Below are 16,948 nucleotides of genomic sequence, written 5' to 3' on the forward strand. Positions count from 1 at the left end.
TTATCCTTATGGGTGCTGTATGGCTCTTACTCCTGCAAACTGAGACCTGGAAGCCAAGAAAGGACTGTAGTTGAATTTCTGTTTTTTATATGAAGTCTCAGCTAATTCTTCATCTGTCACATGGGACACAGACCTTTCAGTGGCACTCTGCAAAGAACAAATACTGCTTTTTTGGTACTGTATAGTTTACTGTGGCTGATTCTGCCATTCAGCTGAGACATCAGTGACAGAACTATTAATAATGGACCTATTGATATCGGTATAAAGTAAATATGAATAGAAATAGGAAAGCACCAGAAAAAAAAAAGGTCAGGAAAAAGGTTAAGGGAATTGTGTGTTTTAATTGCTATGGAACACTGTGGCTGTGATTTTGTACAATTGGTCAAAAAAAGACAACTTGCTTCAACATTAAGTGAAGATGGGAACAGTGCTGGAGCCATAAAATACTCAGACAAGTAAAAGGCAAAATTAATGAGTTTTATTTAAAGCATGTACAGGGCTGAGAAAAAAAATCTGAGTCAACTGTTATGAGCATCATGCACACCTCATGAAGACACATGTATTTCTTACATTCCTACAATAACCTAACACTGCCATGAGGTTTCAGAAATATTCCGTATATATTTACTTCCTTACTCATAAGTAAATCATTTTCTCCTTCCCTTTATTATCTGGTCTCATTCCAGCCAATCAGCATCCTCTCTTTTTTTGACATTCAAAAAGAGGAAGAAGTATTTCCAGAGTTCCTCCTGCACACACTCTCTTCAAAAAACGTACTCATCTCCTTGGATAGTTGCTAGAATTGTTGCATAAGTGGGATCCTGTAACAGTGAACAAGTCATCCCCACCCCAGTCTGGTCTGCTTAACAGACCAGCAGCCACCTTCCAGCCTCCTGCTCTCTGGGAGAAGAAAGCATCAGAATACACAGGAACAAATGCGTATGTGCTTCTAGGTGCAATTCACACCCCACTGCATTGCTGTCCCCAAATAGCCCTGGGGCAGTTAAAGAATTGGGACACCTCAAAGCAATCAAGTAACAGAAGACATTGTTAAGTTTCTTTTAAAGATATAACTGAAGACAGAGTAGGTTTGGATGCCAGGTGTAACACAATTCAAGCAAGAAAGAAACTACTTATCCCACTAAATGTCATGTCATTCTGGCCCATGAAGGAGACCACTTATTGACTTAACAAACGAATAGCAGGAAAGCAATGGGTTCAGAGCAAGACCATGATGGGAAAAGCAGGAGATTAAATAGAACAAAAAAGCACGACTGAACTCTCTGAAGTCCACTGCCACTTAATATAAGGTACTCAAACTGATGGATTGAGCAGTGTCACAATGGCTAATGCTAATAGCCATTCCTCTATCTGTAGCTACTGCAGTAATTTAGGTTTTGACACTGTGGCTTTCTTTTCTTCTTGTTCTACCCCAGCCAAAGCCCAGGCAGAGACATAATGTTCTTACAAATCCACAGGGTGCAAAGAAGCAGATGGGGACAGGCCTGTTCATCCTCAGTCCTGATATGCTCAGTTGCCACATCCTCTCCCTTGCTTTGGTTTGCTCTGTTAGAATTCCTGCAAGGAAGAGACAATTGCTTGTAACACCAGCACAGCATGTGAGCTCTGATTTTTATCTTTATTTTCAATCCAGCTACCTGAGTCATAGAACACGCATTAATTCTCAAAGCAATTATATGTTCAACTGCTTCAAAAGTAACACTTTTGAAAATTAAATCTTCCATTTCTTCCATCAGTTCAGCTCTTCAGTATCTCTTTTATATTTTTTTTAAATATTCTTATTACTGCTCAAATCAAGACAACAGATTTACTGTCATGACAAGATGGAAGACTGACAGAGGCACTCACACAAAGGCTGTTCCTCCATGCTTGGACTGGACTGATTGCATCCTCTCTGAACAAAGAGCTGAATTTCTTGCCTTTGTCTTGACTTGCGGAATCAAACTCTATAATCCAGAGATTGGTTATAAAGCAGGTATGTTTATTCCAGTGTTGCACAGTGCCGGGTGCAAGGGGGATAGCTCCTCCAAACTTGCACACCAACTTGTAAAATTGTGTCACAGATATAGGTACACCTCATACATAGTCAATGATTTCTCAGAATTCTAATGCATATTCAATAGGTCTTTATCATACAGACCCCCTCTTGTTCTTATCAGAGGGATGCAACTCCTCTTCTGGTATTTACAACATCTATTCTCCTCCTTGCCTGATGTCTTCCATGAGGTCTCACTCCTTATCTGCATCCTTCCTGCTCTCCCAGGCCCCTTGTTCCCTTGTTATTCTAACTAACTAAATCATTTTTCTATAAACTACCTTTAACTATCCCTCCTTCAGCCCCCCTTTATTCCGAATTCCAGAGAGCATGTGTTTCCTGTTTCACTGTTCATTCCCACCTTTTCTTTAATCTAGCAGGATTTCTCTCCTGCTCGATCATTCCTTTCCAGTGTGTGGCACCTAGATTCCCTTATAATTTCTATGTTTTTGTTGATTGTCACCCACCAAAACACTGACTCAAATCCTGCAGCATTTTGAATTCTTGCCTTAAATTTATCAGGGACACCTCTAGGTATCCTGACTGAATCTATATACATTTCTTTTTCAAATGCCAGGGTGAATGGTATAACTAATTGAACAAGGGCACAGGTGCCTCCCCAGTTAGATGGTTAAGTTGGACCATAAAATCTTTCCCCCACAGTACCACCAGAGATCTGCCCTGGAGATTCCCAATCTTGTATAATTTCCTGCTGAGTCCTCCATAACATTCAAGACCTCACTGCATAAGGAAAAGTAGAGATTGCAGGAGGGATCTTGACATCTGTATCAGGCATTGGAGGAACAAGAGAGAGAGAGATCTGCAGTCTCTGTTTCCCAGGCAGTTTTCTCTTGGTACAGGGCAATCATGCATCATATTCCCTTGGGGTCCTTGGCCCACCCCAGCAGAAAAGGCACCACCTGAGCTATGGGCCGTTCTGATACACAAGCATAGCAATTGCTACGGTTGAGACTCTGGACAGTACACTTAATCCATTCTACCCAGGAATTTATGTCCCCACATCTTGTTTCAATTTCCAATGTTTGCCTAAGATCTTTTATCTCCTTAACTGTCCTAACTGCAGGGTTTTTAGGAAGATTTTCTACCCCTTTTAAAGCTCTTCCCTATCCTGGATGTTCTGGGTATTTTCAAGGAGTATATATGTCCAGCCTCAATAGGCAGTTGTCCACCATACATCATTCCATACACTACAAGATTCCCTTACTCACATCAAAACTATCAGTTGATTCCTCCCCTGCATTATTGTCAAATTTTACATTTTACAGATAATTATCAGGATAACGAATGGTTACAGCAGTAAAAACTCCTTGTTACAACATGGAAAACTTTTTGTGAGCATTAGTTCTATACAGGTTATAATACTCTCCCACTTACATATACAATTTATTCACTTATTTGAGGAGAAGTTAAAGGTTAGTTAAAATGATAATAAAAAATATGCATATATAAAAAAACTTTTCATGTTTTCCTTCTAATTCTTATCTTTTAAAGGTTTTTCAGTGGCAACAGTTCCCACGCCTCAGGGCTAGTGGATACCTTTACCAATGTGTAGTGAGTCCATCCTTTCTCAGCTGTCCTCACAGCTGTTTCAGTCATTAGAAGTACTTGGAACCGTCCTTCCCAGTCAGGCTGCAGCTTTGTCTCCTTCCCCATCTGGATCAGGATCCAGTCTCCAGCGTGAAATGGGTGAACTACAGGTTTCAAAGATTATGTTTGTGCTAATAGTCCTTGGATCCTGGTCAATAGCAGTTACTGCATAAACTGCCTTGCAGTCTCCTTGTTTCACAAAACTGCAGCTGTCAGTAAACCAGGAACTTCTGCATCTTCTAGGGGTTTGTCCTTTAGGTCTGACTGACCATCTGAAATGTGCAGTTTCAGTTGTTTCAAAGTAGTCAGGAGATACTGGTTCTCCAGGTGTTCCGCTAAGGAAAGATACTGGGTTGACAACATTAGTTACAATTATTTCTACAACATTCTGCTCTATCAGGATGGGCCTGGTATTTCAGGAATCTTTGGGGTGAGAGCCAATGTCCCCCTTTTGCCTCCAATACAGTAAACACTGGATGAGATATTAAAATTGGGATCCTTTGGCCCAATGTAGATTTACAGGCTTCTTGAATATTGAACACCAGTGCAGTCACTGCCCTCAGACACCCTGGCCATCCCTTACTCGCTTCCTTGGCAATTTGCAGCTCAGGGGAAACAGTGCAGGGGGTTGCTCTCATACACACACAGATAAACTCACTTTCTCTTTAACTTTTTTTTTTTGTACACTATTCCACTATTTGTACCTTCAGTTACATTTCCACATACCCTCAATTATACTTCTGTATCATTAACAATTACACTTTCTTATACCATCAAAGCAGTTTGTCCCATTCCCTTCAGAACCCACAGAACAAACAATACAGTTTTTTTTTAGTTTCCACAAACACCCCTAGTACCAGATAACTTTCCTTTAGCAATCTGTATTGCTCAGTTCCTTGGGCTGTTCCACCCATACTTTTATGACCTTATTTAACGTTTTTCTTGATTTCCAATTTCATCTTTATCCCCTAGTTTTAATTCAGAATTCTCAAAAATTGGTACTTGTCATCCATGTTCTCTCTACCCCTGTTATCTTTAAGGCCTCATTTGTTAATTTGAGTCCTGATACCTTATGGGCCCAGCAATGAATGAGCTGCCCCTGTATCAACTAAAAACACAACTTCTTCACCCTCAGGTCCCACTTTTATATTTACCAGGGGCTCCTGGTGGGACCAAAATTTTGAAAGCCCTGAAAATCGATCTAAAGGAAAGTTTTCGATATCCCTTTCACATTGTTTTAATTCTCTCCTGAGCCCAGCATGCCCCCCTTTTCTGTGAAATGACAACTATGTGCTTTACCATTTTCTCTTACTGGGGCAGTGCCTGTCTCCCTTTTTCTCCCTTTGTGCAACATTGGGTTTATATGGGGGGAGATTCTCTAGAGGGTCCCATTGATTAGTTCTTTTTTTCTAATTCCTCTCTTTCCTGGTTCGGGCCTTTTTCTTTTTACTAATAAAAGGTTGATTTCTTGTATCCAACAGGCAGCATATTCTGATTCCTCCTTCAAAAAGGGGTTTTGTTCTTACATATATATACACACATATAAATTCAAGATCTGACAAACCCAACCTTCGTCAGATCCATATTTTGGCCAAAATATTGATTTTCCCTGTAAGTAACTTTTCCCTGATTTTAGGATCATTTTTCCCCATCCTCCAACTTATACACTAACCACCAATGATTACAGCATTTGATGAGGGTGTTCTGGCTTAAGAGTCCCTCCAATATGCCAATATACATTCTAAGGGAGTTTTCTTAGGTATCTCTTTCCCTTGTGTTCCTCCCCATTACTCTGTTTTCTACTGATTCATACACACACAACAAGGGGGAACAATGGTTCAAAACAAATTATGTAAAGTTAACACAACCTTATTGTTTCTCTAATCTGAATCTCTATCACCCTTAAACTGCAGTATTCTCTACAACAAAAGCAACAGGGTCTCAATACTAATTGTGGTTTGCATTTTGTGGGCTCTCTTTCCACCACCCTACTCGGTATGCACTTCACTGTTATGTGCGTTACAGTTGCCACAATACTAACAACAATTAATAAGACAAAAACATTGTAACATATAGAACATAGAGGCCTTTCGCTTCGTCCATCCCCGGCCGTTTCCCTCGCGGGAGGACGGAACCGCGGGTCAGGACTCCACACTCGCCCCGCAGCTGGGCTACGTCTCACTCACACCCACACTCACACAGACTGCACAAGACCGGTCTTTACACAGTTCAAGGTACAACATTTCTCAGAAAATATCAAAGTTGTTGGTTCCACACTTAGTTCAAATGTACAGTAACAAGCGCTAATAAGAGATGTTAATAATGGCCAAATACACAACAATTCCTGCTAATACAGCTAGGAAAACCCAGGCTAACATTGACAGAATATCCACTATACTTTGTCACCAACCAACCCCTTAAGGGGGAGCAAAAATAGTTCTCCTCGTGCACACACAGTAATCCCGGTGGGACTTGAACCCACAGCTGAGACTGCCTTAGTGGGACCCAAACCCACAATTAGAACAGCTCAGACCGCTTCAGTGGGACTCGAACCCACGATCTACATGGCCTCTGATCGTGATTACACAACCAACCACCCGGGCCCTTTACCAAAGGGGAGAGCATGACAGCTCACACCTCCCACGTAGGACATCTCCTCACGACTTAAGGATTCCCCTGTACCCATTAAACATACCTTATCCGCCGATAGAGGGTCCTTGTCTGCTCCCGCAGTGATCAGATGAGGGAAGGGAGTCCTTCCGAGAAATCTCAGGGTGTGTCAAAGGTGTCCCCCCTCTCAGCCGGTCCTGCAGCCGAACAGAGTGGGTCCCATCTGGGTCGCCAAAAAGACTTGCAGAATCAAACTCTATAATCCAGAGATTGGTTATAAAGCAGGTATGTTTATTCCAGCGTTGCACAGCACCAGGTGCAAGGGGGATAGCTCCTCCAAACTTGCATACCGACTTGTAAAATCGTGACACAGATATAGGTACACCTCATACATAGTCAATGATTTCTCGGAATTCTGGTGCATATTCAATAGGTCTTCAGCATACAGACCCCCTCTTGTTCTTACCAGAGGGATGCAACTCCTCTTCTGGTATTTACAACATCTATTCTCCTCCTTGCTCGATGTCTTCCGTGAGGTCTCACTCCTTATCTGCATCCTTCCTGCTCTCCCACGCCCCTTGTTTCCTTTACTTGTTATTCTAACTAACTAAATCATTTTTCTATAAACTACCTTTAACTATCCCTCCTTCAGCCCCCCTTAATTCCAAATTCCAGCAGAGCATCTGTTTCCTGCTTCACTGTTCAGTCTTACCTTTTTTAATGCAAGGTTATATAGAGTAGTATACACTGCCCTGTTGGAGCAGTTTTCAGGAGGAAAACCCATACTAAATACCATGGCATGCTTTCTGCTGCAATTGCCCAGCTGGTGCTGTTTCCACATCTCTGCAGGCACTTGGTGACACAAACAGCATAGTAAATCCAACAGAATTACCTTAGATTCTGATGTATTAGAAATATGTCAGTTTTGCAGCCTAAACTAACTCTTTTTGTACATTTTAAGTCAGCTTCTTCTATTTTATTCTGGGATATAGAACAGAAGGAAGAATACCAGATGATTTGGCAAATGGAGAGGAATTGAACTGTGCCAAGTGCTGTCTAGAGTTTAATCACAGACACATACGCCCATTTCACAAACTGTCTTGTGGCAATATTTTTCCACTAAACCTAAAAGTGGTGCAAGAGGTGTTACTGTGCATTTCTCCATGGATTACATGCTTCCTATGCCCTCATGCCACTATACTGCTAATATGTGCCCTGCTGTTTTGAAATGTGCATGGACGTGTCAGAATCTGGATGACATAACAGTAATGAAAGTGTTAATGCTTCAAATACAATAAAGCTTCAAAAAAATTGGCACCCTCAGCAGCTTAAGTTTATTCCTTCAGAGGCTTTTCTGATTATTTTGACTAAATTCCTCTGAGTTCCTTTACAGTTCTGCTAATTTTTTATACAACAAACCTCAGCAGCAGCTGATCACATGCAGTGGTCACCCCTCTGTCCTGCAAATGAAGAGCATTTGCAGGTCCATAAGTATATTAGAGATGGCTGGGCTTTCTAAGCTGGACTTGTTCAAATGCATAGTTCATCTTGTAATTGACTGTCAGTTTGATTTACAATGGCAGTTTTGATGGGTTTAGAGACTTCAATTCAAAATGCTCTCTAAAATATATGAAGGGAAAAGGCAACCCAGTGAGGCAACTCAATTTGTTAATATCATCAAAGAACAGGAAACAATTTAGGCAACACATCAGCCCCAAAGAAAAAGCACTAAGGACAGAAGCAGCCCAGAGTGGCAGTTCATAAAGCAAATCACAACAGCTGTAAAAATTATCGAAGCAGATGCAGGAAGGTCGGTCAGAAAGGAGGAAAAAATAAATCTTTCTATTCAGAAGTGAGGCAAGGAATGAGCAACAATGTTTAAGTTCTGAACATTTTCTGACTTTTCACATGCCTCATGTCATTTGGGGAAAAAGCTCCATTTAAAAAATATATATAGATGTATGTACACATTATGGGCTTGAACTGGTGCACTGCAAATCTTCCAGTCAAACACACTTTGCCTCAGAAAAATTAAGCCTTACAATTTAATTTTTGTAAAATGCCTGGAGCCCTGGTTATATTGTGGGAATAAAGGTAAAGGAGAAGGACACAAAATGCTAATGAAGAGTTCCAAGTTCCAGAAAACAATGAAAGAACAACAGAAATGCCCCTCGACAATTTCTCCATCTCAGACCCTGCAGTAATACTTTGCCTGATACTTCTATATGGAAGCAACCTTTCTTTATGAAGGCAGCTAAGGAGCATTTTCACATTGGTCTGTGTAAAGAAAAGAAGCCTGAAAAGAAGTGACTGTTGGAAGAGGAGCTGGGTTATTTCCAAATTAAGTTTTAACAGAAAATAAGAACTATAAGAACTCAGTAAATCAAACAATTAGCCACATCAGTAAGCAGCTGGCCAGAAATAGTACTTCATGCATGCCAGTTTTGAACTTGACATTGCAAACTGCAAGCGCTGTGGTTTGTGTTTAGGTGTACCAATTCCATCTGTCAGGGAGGTTCACCTCTTTAGTAACTAAAACACACACAAACAACATTTGCTTTCAAATTGTGAGTTTCTCCAAAGTGAGCTACTAAATAACAGAGTCACCTTTGTTCTCCTGACACCAAAGAAAGAGGACTTTTGAATGCTTGATTGCAGTCAGCAAGGGGACCTTATACACATGCCCCACATACAGGGCAAAGTCCCATTTCTAGTGCCCCAGTTTCTGTCTTCCTACATACCAATGGCGCTCTTCTCACTCCTTGGGAAAGATTAACTATTTCTGGCTTTAAAACCCTTCATCTTCTTTCTGTTTACTCAACTGAATTGGAAAATTATGTCCATATTGTTTACAGTGACAATGTTTACATATACGTTCTTCTTTCAGCTAAAAGGAGTGTATTTTTTAAAGAAAAACATTCTGTTCCAATTTCTGTTGAAAAATATTTTACCTGACAAAATCAGAAATAAACATAAAACAAATTCAGTGAAAATGTGTCTCAAGTAAACCAAAATACGCAAAACAGATGGTGCATTTCATCAGTCTTAATTCCTTCTTTACTTCAATTTCATCCCTCTTTCTCTCATTTCCAGACAGCTTAGTACAAGTTCATTCAAGTACATGGCCATTTCCCTTCCATGACTGCCTATCTTCTTGGCTTTATTAAGAGTTCTCTTACCTTCTCATTCATTTCCACCTCCTGTTCTTGTTTTGTGGTCTCTGCATCCTACTACAGCCAGTGCCTTTCAGTTCAGATAAAAAACAGTGTTCCTAGCTTTAAGGCTTTATTACAGTTGCTCCAATTTATATGAGCTATGGTGATGTTACCTGTAATAAAAAAAAACAGATCCTTTAACTAGACATTTTCTTATGATGCCCTTGACCTAACTTGTTGAGTTTGGCCTTTAGATGTTATCACTTACCCGGCAAAAACCTACAGGATCTCACTAAAATCCCTTTCTTCTGCCCTTCTTCCCAGAAGAGAATGTAGGACAACCATATTAATTAAAATATAGATGGATCCCAAAGTCCCAGTAATATATCCCATGAGGAACATGCTCATGAAATTCCATCCATTCACATTCTTTAGGAACTGGGTTATTTTTTCAGCTGCAGCCCTCTTGGGATTACAAGCTGAAGGCTGTCTCTGAGGAATGTAGGAACTGCTGCAGCTGCATAATGCTACTGAGACAAATCTGTTAGCACATTTCCATACATGGACTACTTTATTAAAGTCATTTAAACAGAGCTGGAGAGGCTGAGGTTCAAAACCTCCTGAGTGGTTCAAAAAAAGCACTAAGATGAATATGGGATGTGACAACAGTGATTTCAGGGCACTACTACAGAAAGGAACAATTGAAAAATTCAAGAATAGCACTTAGGAATGGCAGAGAAACAAAGAAAAAACTATAAAGGAAAAGAACAGGAGAGAAGATGTGGCTAAAATGGAAGTTTCTAAAAAAAAATACTAGAAATCTTTGGAGAATGAGTGAGCATACATCAAACATGGCATCATCTGTGTGTAGGGATCAGGGGGCTGACTTAAATTAGATTTAAATATGAGGAAGTAGATGCTCCCTCCATGGCAGTTGTTCTCTGGAATCCAAAGAAAATGAAGAGAAGGTGGGGGGGTGAGAAAGAGAGAGAGAAAGGATAAAGCATAAAATACCTCGAGTTCCCTGAAAAGATGAGATGTGATGAAACAAAACCACTCTGGGAAAGCTTTCTTTACAGGTTTCTGTACAGTCACTGCTTTTTAACACAGAACTTGGCTCCCCAGGAAACTCCACTACTCAGGTCTGTCAAACCTGCAGCCTGGCTAGCAAAGTGCAGCTGCCTAGAAAGTAAGTTTCACTCTGATGCTGAAAAAAGGGACAGTGTTCCAACTTTAACCGTGCTCTGTTCAAAAATGCAAAGACAGTGTCCTAGACTGAGGAAAGCTCCTGTGAAAGAGTTTAGAATTTCAAAGGGATACACAGGAAGCATGAGAAGGAATGGATGTCCAAAGCCTGCTCTCCACAGAGTATTGGAAGTCTTTGAAAAAACTTGGAAAGAACAATCACCATGTTGATTAGTGTTTTAACATGGAGATCTCTGCAGGGAAAAAAATCAAAGTTTAAGTTCCTTACCTCCTTTGGATCTGTCTGCTTCTTGTTTACTGCATCTAAGTTGTTACTTCTGCTGAAAAGATTAAAAGAGATACAAATGATACCTTCAATGGAAGGTTACTTTGAATGTAAAGGAGGGAGAACTGAGGGCCATGGATTAACTCAATGCTCAGGAACAAAACCAAAGTTACGCCATTGGTATCTAAATGAACATTCCTTATTCTGCTGCCATAACTGAGAGCAGAATCCAGCTTCAGTCAGTGATGGCCAAAGTATCATCTGATGTAAATGTCTGTTCTGGGTATGCCCATCATCACTGGACAGAGTCTGCACTCTGATTTCTGTTTGTGGAGCAGAAAACAAAAGTAATCTGAGGTTTCTGAAGCATCAGTTTTTATATGCTGTCTTTACAGGAGTCATTGCTCTCCTCCTGAGGTCAGATATTCTCTTTTATAATAAATAGAAACAAGTGTGAGCCAGCAACCTGCTTTTCCACCTTCCACTCATCCTTCCTTCTACTCATTTAAGTGAAGTTCAGTAGGAAATAAAGAAGGAGAGAGTGATTATAGAAACAGAGTAACAGCCTGAAGTCCTCCTGAAGAGGTTTGAAAGTACACACAAGGAAAGTGGGTAAATAATAAGTGCCCTAAAGTTCTACTTCCAGCAAGGGGTGGAACATGGCCAGGATGCACTGGATGCTGTAAAGCTGAGCGTTTATTGCCAGAGGAGATTTAAAGTTGAGGCTATGTGTCTTCCCACCCAGATGTCCCCAAGTACAGCTCTCACCCTCTCAGCATGTGTGTGCTGCTCCACTGCCTTGTCTCTGCAAGAGGATTTCTGCAATATGTGGGAGCATCCCCGAGTATGGAGCTGCTGGAGAGAACAGAGCAGAGGGGTTCTTATCAGACACTCTGAAACAATTCACCAGGTGCCAGCTTGATTTTAGGGATACCACAAGCTCTTTATTTTTATTTTTTTAATTATTCCTTTTACAAAAGAGTGAAACTTACTTATTCAGTTCTAGTGGAAATTCACTGAGTCATTCTAGGGATAAATTTGACTGCTTACTTTTTGGTCATATGAGACAGCATTCTGGAATGATGCAAGGAAGCATGCCTGAACCAAGAGCTGAGACCATGTCCTCTCCTCTGGCACTTACAGAATCTCTGAAAGTAACAGCTGGGTTTTACCAAGGGCCTGTAAAAGCCCTTTTAGCTAACCTGAGGCTTAAAAGATTAAGTTGTTGTTTAAAAGAAACATTGTTGAGACCAGACTGTGATTGTCCTGATTCAGCAGTACTCACTCAGTGTGCCTGAAAGGGCTTATAAATTTCATCACTCAGCACCTACATGGATGACAAATGGAGATAGACATACTGGTGACAGCCAGAGGTGGGGGGTGCAGTATTTCTCTTTGTTTTTTTCTCCTTAGTGAAACAAACGGCAACCAAATAACACACTCCAAGATCCCCCTTCTCTGCAAGAGAACAGCAGCTACAGGATGTACTTATTCATTAGCTCACTAGTTTGAAATGTAAGGGTCAGCTGGTATTTTTCACATGGAATGAGGCTAGAAAATATAATTGGAAGGCTTGGTGACTGCTTGAGCCTGATCTCTTATTTCTGAGATTTCAGCTAAGTGTGAAATTTTGCATACAAAATTATCTTATAGAAATAATGCAATACAAGTGACTGTGCAGCTTTTAAAGAAGCAGGAAGCAATGAAACCCTGGTACTCACGTGTACGAGTATCACAACTAGTTCTCTTGATTAACTTGTATTATTGACCACTTTTGCCAGAATATTAATTTTGTACTGGTAAAACATAACAGAGCAAGATTCTTGGAACACTTAAGTCCCCTAACCAGAGAATTTATAAGGCACATGCAGCAGCAGTGTGACCTCTCCATTCTTCAGTATTATTGTTTTCTTATTTTCTTTGGTGCAAGAAGCTGCAAAGCAACATCTATCCTTTCTTTGGGCTATATATATCCTCAATAGGTTCTCTGGGTGCAGCACAAGAAATGCCAGGCTTGCTCCTCCCTTAAGGTTGCTTCTCTTTAATGCACTGATTTTAATCCATGGTTCAGCTGTGCTGGCCTGTTGTCTATGCCCTCTTCATTCACCATGTCAAAAGCACTTGCTATAGGTGCCCAAAATAGGTCCATTTGTCTTTCCTACTCTGTATGGTTACATTCTTCCAGCTTCTTCTTCTGTATCTATGCATCTGTTATCATTGACCCTGTCACTTTCTACATTTCATTCACTGTGAGCACATTCATCATATAGTTATGGCAATTGTGTTTCTTCATATTCAGCAGCTGTATCTCATCCCAGCAATGTCTGCAATCTGCATCTATGAAAACACAATAGTAAGGGACAATAGTAAAAAATTTGTTGCTGTTTGTAATGGATCTCATTTTCTGTACTTCATTGGGTTTTCTGCTCCTGAAGAAATTATTTTCTTTGCCTTCTTGGAAGATAAAACTTTGCTATTTTTTATGGTGTTCTTTTTCTCAGCTTGGTAATGGTCTGTTGTTATTTCCCAAAAGGGAGCCCCAGGTGGGACCTAGGCCTGAGACATCAGCTGTTTAAACAAGTGGAACGGCTGTCATTAATCTTTGCTTCTGGAGCTCATAACAGGAAAATGGAGCAAGCAGGGAATTGGTTCTCAATAAAAGAAGCGTCCTTCAGCCTTGCACAGTTTCATGTCCAGCCACTAATCAATATATATTGTTCCCATAGATCACAGCAGCAGCAGGTGAGAAATTGCTTGGACTAGAGGCTTGTGTATAGTGGACATGTGAGGATTTCCCATGCACACTGCAGACAAATCAATCTTGTAGAATAAGACTCAGAAGAAGTGTCAGGAAAAGGCAAGAGATGATACCAAGGATATTTGGGAGCAGACCCCTTGGGGGAAATATTAAGACAAGAAGAAAGCCTTGCACTTCTCATAAGAGTTCTCTTGTACTGCAAAAATCAATACAAATATGTTAGAAGATAAATCTCTGCAAAACTATTGGTAGCTCAGAGCTAACTGAAAAGTGTCACATGGCTGTGCAGTAGGATCTCTTTGTGTCAATGGCTTTCTGGCTAGTACCTCCAACAGTTGCACCCTCAGGTCTACAAGGCATATCTCAAGTAGCTCCTTGCTCTGACCAGCTCACCCCTGCTTCTTACTCCTCTCTCCACCAACTCTCTCTTTTCTACAAGAATGCTATATTCATCACTAAAAAGTGATTCGACTTGCTCAGGACAGTTCCTGAGTGCTGTGAGCTGACCCAGCTTTCTTTTCACACTCATAAACTAATGCAGTGGTTGAAAGTACAATTTACAACAGACTAGGAGAGCAGCCCTGAGATCCATAAGGCCCATAGCACTTAGATAATGGAATGCAATCTTCAGGATACTGCTCTCTGAGTCCATGGAGCTGGATTCAGTGTGGCTGAAGCAGTTCCCATCGTGCTTTTGGTCCTTTTTTAACAGAAACCTATTCTCTAGTGTTTGCGTACTACATTTCCTATTAGAGACTTTGGCTAAAAAAAATAAATGAATAACCAACCTGCATCATTTAATTGAATTGCTGATCTGGCTCTGAGCAATGAGACACTATTTCATGGCCCATGTTCCGCTGCTAGACAGTAGCGCAAGTCAGAGATAGCATGCACTGAACTGAGCATCCCTGCAGAAGTGTAATGGGCCTGATGGCTGTCTTTTCTGAAAAGAAGAAAGGGCACCTTAAAGTGGACCATGATGGAGAAGAGAGGTTTCAATGGCTAAAAGTGTGCTGAGGGGGTAACACAGCCCCTATGGTTTTCTTCAGCTGCTGCACAGGAGAGATTAAGGCAACAGGCATTTCAATTCCCAGAAGGAAGGAAGCATTTCTGGTTATATTACCAAGACAAATAGTGCTGTGAAATCAGTTCTGAGAGACAAGAATTGGTCCTGAATGAGTGACTGAGTAAATTTTCAGTACAATTCAATTCACATGCTCTGTTGGTACTTTCTATTTTTTCCTCATAAGCAGGTGGTGGGCAGCACAGAGAGCAGCAAGTTCTTTTTCATAACTGATGATATGGACTCTTCAATTAAAAGGGAGTTAGCAAGTGTGAGGCTGAATAAAATGAAGATGGTAACAAAGATGATAGCAAATATTCAAAAAGTTATTTGTAAAGGAAAACTTACCAATAAGGATGCTGTTGCTGGAAAAAGCTCAGGCAGTCTCCACCAAGGTCCAGTCTCCAAAAGATGGTGCCTTAGTGCTGGTCAGCCCTTAAATGAGGTGTTAGAGGAGGTGGAGTCAAGCTCCAGCCCTTCCAGGAGCACAGCTGAATTACTCTCACCTGTGCTCTGACAGCTGACCCAACACTTGCCTCAGCTGATTAATCAGAGGTTCAGGCTGTGATTACCAGTTTCCCATACAGCAAGTTTCAGCACATCTCTGTGATGAGAAAGATTGAAGAGTTGTGTGTAAGAAGAAAGTCTTATTTTCTGTGTGCATTAACACCTCCACTCCTGTTTTAATCCTGTCATTCTTTGACAAGGGGTAAGGCACTACAGCATGCTGGGGGCAAAGACTAACTCCTCACTTCTCTGCTTTTGAGCACTTTCTAGTAAGCACTGAAAGCAGAGTTACTGGACTGCTGGGCTGATAAAGCAAGCCTGAACCCTCATAGTGGTTTTGAAGGAGACATTTCACCTTTTTTTTGCTGAAGGGCATGCAATGAAAAGTCAGATACAGAACTATAGAATCATTAAGGCTGGAGAAAACCACTAAGATCATCTAGTCCACCCACCAACACATCTCCACCATGCCCACTAACCATGTCCCTCAGTGCCACGTGTCACTTCCCACATGAGACTCATTGCCACGTATCCTACAATTCTTAAGGTAACTGAACTTGTTTATCCTATAAATGGTAGGCTGTAACACAACCTTATCTCATGTTTTTAATGAGATTCAGTATTGCTGATGCTTAGATATTTATATTGCCCTCTAAGGAATAAAACTAATATCGATAAATTTTATAAATGGCCATTATATTATGGTCATGATTGCTGAGTGATTGTAAGCAAGTTTTTTCTTTTGTTTTCTCTACTTTATTTTAAATTACTCTAAGGGGCATCTCACTGAATGGCTTATATTTTCACTGCCTGAACAGTCCTGGGATGAAAAATGCTTGTTGTCTGCTGGCTGTGAGAAAAGCAGACTTTTATAACCACGTTGGTATCAGCTGTAGTGTGAGCTGGGAATTCACTGACAGTTATTTGCCAGATACTGAAACAACATTGTAAATTGGCTTGGTTCCAGTTCTGCTTTGGAAGGAGAGCATAAACAGTTCAAATCATTCAAACATACCACATTCCAGAGAGCTAGTTTTGTTGGAAATTGGGGATACAGAGTCATGTTGATGCATCTGTATGGCTTCTGGACTACAGGTGTTATTTCAGTTAGCTGTCATGTCCTGTTAATTTAAGGGATGTTCCTATAAAACTGCCTCTCGCTATCTAAATCTGAGTTATTCTCTGAAGGTTCCTCTCCTTCTTTCCCTTGACTGTAGATACCTTGGTAAATCTCAGTTCCCAGTAAAGAGGTACCTGGCTTACACATTTTACTCTAAACAGAATGCAGCCAGTTACGTGCAACCCCTTCTTCATTAAGAGACATGGGAGGCAATACTACCTTGATGAAGTCAAAGGGATTAAAACTGAGATTTCATAGTGAGACTGCTAAAGTGTACAGCCTGCATCAGGCTGGATCCACAGGTTGAGAAGATGAAAATATTCCCATTTTAACAAACATTATCACAGGACCAGAAGTGGCTTGGCCATTTGGTATTAATTTTAAATGTATTTGGACAAGCAATGCAGTGAGCAGGCCTTTGTACAAACTTCTGTGCTATTTAGGGTTGGAAGATATTTTAATCAACATTGGCTATTGTGGTGTATAAAGCACACTGTTGCATCACCTCCACCAACTCTTAGGCCCTTTCAAGTGACAAACTGCTTCTCTGTAAGCTTTCTTACAGCCACAGGCTGTTATGGGTTGATAAGCATGGCCTTT

General features: G+C 40.7%; 2 long non-coding RNA genes across 2 annotated transcripts; both read right to left on the reverse strand.

The window, feature by feature from the left end:
* Positions 1 to 3,619: 3,619 nt before the first annotated feature.
* On the reverse strand, positions 3,620 to 11,292 carry LOC140253084 (uncharacterized). The gene is made up of 4 exons (XR_011903766.1): positions 10,904 to 11,292; positions 9,454 to 9,602; positions 6,360 to 6,471; positions 3,620 to 4,012 (listed from the first exon to the last, which is right to left on the reverse strand). It is a non-coding gene; the product is annotated as an uncharacterized lncRNA (long non-coding RNA).
* A 521-nt stretch (positions 11,293 to 11,813) lies between these two features.
* Positions 11,814 to 15,127, reverse strand: LOC140253083 (uncharacterized). Its single transcript, XR_011903765.1, has 3 exons — positions 15,070 to 15,127; positions 14,447 to 14,601; positions 11,814 to 13,854 (listed from the first exon to the last, which is right to left on the reverse strand). It is a non-coding gene; the product is annotated as an uncharacterized lncRNA (long non-coding RNA).
* Between the last annotated feature and the right edge of the window lie 1,821 nt (positions 15,128 to 16,948).

This window comes from Excalfactoria chinensis, chromosome 5, assembly GCF_039878825.1.
Source record: "Excalfactoria chinensis isolate bCotChi1 chromosome 5, bCotChi1.hap2, whole genome shotgun sequence".
Taxonomy (NCBI): Eukaryota; Metazoa; Chordata; class Aves; order Galliformes; family Phasianidae; genus Excalfactoria; species Excalfactoria chinensis.